This window comes from Daucus carota, chromosome 8, assembly GCF_001625215.2.
Source record: "Daucus carota subsp. sativus chromosome 8, DH1 v3.0, whole genome shotgun sequence".
In the NCBI taxonomy this organism is placed as follows: domain Eukaryota; kingdom Viridiplantae; phylum Streptophyta; class Magnoliopsida; order Apiales; family Apiaceae; genus Daucus; species Daucus carota.
Genome location: NC_030388.2, coordinates 20,469,761 through 20,473,987, shown reverse-complemented (window position 1 = coordinate 20,473,987; position 4,227 = coordinate 20,469,761). Strand labels below are relative to the sequence as shown.

Sequence of the window (4,227 nt, the reverse complement as noted above, 5' to 3'; positions counted from 1 at the left end):
TCTATAACTTATTTTTAACTTTTTTATCGTATAAAATATAAATGTTATACTTTTATATAAAAAAAAAGAAAATTTTAAAAATAAGTGGCAAAACTATATTTTATTGAGGCATTAAAATTCGTGTTTTCGTCACTCGATGTATACTATTGGCCGAGACGGAGGGAGTACCTTGTTTTTTGTATGACTTGTTCAATGTGCGATTACTAATCCTTGATGCGAGAATTGAATCCGAAGTTTATGTTTATACTCCTTCCTCCCATTTCATATCGTTTAAGAAGATTATGCGTTTAAGAAAATGTTGATTGAGTTCTTAATTTTCTTGTTTATGCATGATAATTGTACTAAATTGAATTATGTTATGAGTATATGTATATTACTTTTGCTATTTGGACATGTTAGTTTTTAGACTTTTTTCATGTACTTTTAAGAATTTTGGTCTTATATTTATAAAAAAAAATGTTTTGAAATTTTTTTTAGTGAATAATAAAAATATGACACTAATATATTAATTATTCACAAAAAAAATTAAATATAATAGTTTTAAAAATAAGAGAGTATTAGTAAAATATTAAAATTTTCATTTCAAAAACATTTTAAAAACTATTCAAAAAATAATTTTGAAAAGAGAGAAGAGTAAGGACAAGTACTATTTTAGGACAATTTTTTTTTTCTTACAAATATATATACTATAACAGAAGAAATAATAGGACTTTGGATCTTCATATATGCTATACATTTTTTTTCTGCGAAGTTAATTTTTATTGTGGATCTGCGGTTCATTATCAACTATTAATCTATTATTATTGGGACGAGAAGAAGTGAAAACAAGAAGACGAAAATGAGATTGCCATGTTTAAACAGACTTTAAACATTGCTGAATTGCTGCATCAGTCAAACAACGACCAAATTCATGGACAATAATTTTCATATGTTTAACCATATGCACCGGCTCTGATCTCTATTCATGACAGTTAAGCTGTTAGTTATATATATAATATATCATACACAAAATGCTCATGCATTAAAAATTTTACATAATCATGGTACTGCAATTTGCTGGATACCGGCTTTGTAGATACTGGTTTAACAATGATAATGTCCGGAAAGCACTGCATGTCAGAAAGGTACGTCCAGATGTCCTGAATTTCTTTGAAAAAAGAATGTAGAATTAAACAGCATGTTCAATACAGGGGACTACATGGGAATGGGAAAGATGCAGAGATGCTTTGCCTTATGAATATGATGCTTCGGATAGTAGAGTGTATCATGCAAATCTAAGCAGGAAGGGCTATAAATCTCTAATATACAGGTAAGGTCGGACACTATTTTATAAGACAATGTTGATATATTAATGATTTGTTTCAAATCTATTAATGATTCGTTTTGAGATTAGTTATATAAGGCCTCCTGCTTTGATTTAGCTATGTTCGGTCCAGACTTGGAAGGTTCTCATCTTAAGTAACAATAATTTGAAGAAAAAAATCAATTTTTTGGTGCAGAGTGTATGACTCATGGATTGTTTTATAAACTTTAAATATAACTACAATCAGGGAGCTCGAAAGAGAAATTGAAAGAAAACAGTTTCTGTTGAATAGGGCCCTTAGTGCCATGGTTTAGAACTGACTTGTGGATATGGCAAGTCAAATGATTTATCTCTTTAACAGTAGAAAAGTGATATGATATGCTTGAATATAAAACCAAGCTTTACATCGAGTTGAATAAGTTATGATCAACTAGATAAAAGTAATAGTAATGAAGGCACAGTGTGTGAAGTAATGAGGGATTTTCCTTCTTCAAGTAAGGCTTTAAGTTTTGCTCAAAGACCTGGATATGGGCAGCTTGGCACAAAATGTGTTGTCAAGGCTAACCATTTGTTTGCAGGGTTACCAGAGAAAGACTTGAATCATTATGATGTAAGATATATTCTGTGCTTATAAGTTACTAATATCATTTGTTAACTAATAAGATGAAAAACAATTACGCCCTTTTTTAAAAAAATTGGGGCCCTTAAGCTGGCATTTCTTCTCCATTAGTGCTATGCATTTTACAAATCAAATTTGCCTTCTGTATTTTTTTTTTTGTCCTTTCTTCTGAAATCATTAGTGGAAATTTAAGTATAGTCAATTAGTCATCAATATTGTTCATTTTGTTGTGTCCCCGGTCTGTGACATTTATACCTTATTGTCCAAAATATTGCAGGTTACCATCACCCTTGAGGTGTCATCCAGGAATATGAACAGAGCCATAGTGGCAAACCAAAACATAAAGGCGATATTTGAACTCTGTCCTGCAAGAACACATTTAAACATTTAAACAATATTACCTGGCCACAATTGTTCGATTATTCACACCGCACAAAACATGTAATTTTTATTTCACTCTTAATATCTGACAATAGGCTATAAGCCTCTATTACATACATATGATGATCGTTGAATATACTTCCAAGCAAAACAGTTTATTCGAGTACGAAAGCTATTACACTAAACACTAAGTAGAATACACAAAATCAACAAACATCTTCAATTGAAGTGGTATATATAGAATCAATAGTTAAAGTCCTTGGAGTTTGTAAGAATTCCAGAGATAAAGTAAGCATAGATGGCCGCGATTTGGGATTGGAGCACAGACACGCAAATGCTTTGCTCAAAACAAGAATTATGTCATGTTCTTGACGTCTTGTAGGATGCGGGAGGCGTTTGTCCAACAGCTCAATCAACATTTTACTCCTCATGTATCTGGCACGAGAAGATGTAACTAATGACAGAAAGTCCCCTGGATGGCTTCCGGTGATTATTTTCAATGCGACCACTCCAAAACTATACACATCACACTTTTCGATCACTTGCATGGTGTATGCAAGCTTTGTACAGTTAGAAAACAAAGGAAGATTTTAGGAAATTTTCCTAGCATAATTCAGTGCAACAATAAAAAATATTTGTGACTGATTAAATAATTATATCATGAGAGGAGGAGATAACCTGGAGCTATATAACCATAAGTTCCAGCAACCATGGTTCGATTGGATGAATCAGGATTTAAAAGCCTTGATGCGCCAAAGTCTGCGACAAATGCCTCCATTTCAGAGTTCAAAAGTATATTATTACTTGATATGTCACGATGAACTATTGGAGGAGTACAGTCATGGTGCATGTAAGATAGAGCATGTGCTATACTTTTCACAATTGCCACCCTCTTACTCCAATATAATTCCAGTGCTTGGGTATCATCTCTAAGAGCACAGAACAAACTCCCCCTCTCCATGTACTCATTGATAAGAAACATGCATCGATCGTGCAAGCAAAAACCATAGAGCTTCACAATATTTCTATGTCTTATGTTTGACAAGACATGTACCTCATTCTTGAAGCTTCTGTCAAAATTTGGGTCCTCGGCTTCCAGGTGGTGAAGTTTCTTCAGGGCAAAAGTTTTTCCGTTTGGTAACCGAGCCTCATATACACTACCATAGCCCCTGTTCCTATACAGTATCTTATGTCAAAATTATCTGAACAGAGCCCGTAAGAGAATTATGTGCTGCATAAAATCCTTGGAGCTGAGTGAGATTAGCATCATAAAAATCTAAAGAGCCATTTAATTGATTAGAACTAAGGTGTAGGTAATTGAGTTTAGTTAAGGAGCCTAAAGCTGATGGGATTGTCCCTGTGAGTTTGTTATACTCAAGGAATAAAAATGCCAAGTTACTCAGGTTTCCTAGTTCCACATGAATAGTTTCACTAATATTATTATTATTAATGAGTAAACCAACCAAATTTTTACTCAGGTATGCTAGTTCTAAGGGGATTAACCCTGTGAAATGATTCTTATCTAGATAAAGCCATTGTAGGTTAGCCAGGTTACCCAAAAAAGAAGGTAAACTACCACTGAGATGATTGTCATGTAAATAAAGATCCACTAAGTTAGTGAGGTTACCCAAAGAAGAAGGTAAACTACCACTGAGATGATTATCATATAAATAAAGCACCTCTAGGTTAGTGAGGTTACCCAAGGAAGAAGGTAACTTCCCACTCTGAAGGTTTTCAGGGAGCATGAGAGAGCGGAGTTTTGAAAGCATTCCAATTTGGTAAGGTATGCTTCCATGAAGATGACAGTGTAAAAGATCAAGTGTTTGGAGGTATGGGAAGGAAGAGAAGTGAATTTGACGTTTTAAAACCAAAATAGTAATTAAGATATCTGATCTTATGGTCTACCTTTATCAAGTTCTACTAT

General features: G+C 33.4%; 1 pseudogene; it reads right to left on the bottom strand.

The window, feature by feature from the left end:
• Positions 1-2,357: 2,357 nt before the first annotated feature.
• LOC135148510 (MDIS1-interacting receptor like kinase 2-like) lies at positions 2,358-3,570 on the bottom strand (annotated as a pseudogene).
• Positions 3,571-4,227: the final 657 nt, after the last annotated feature.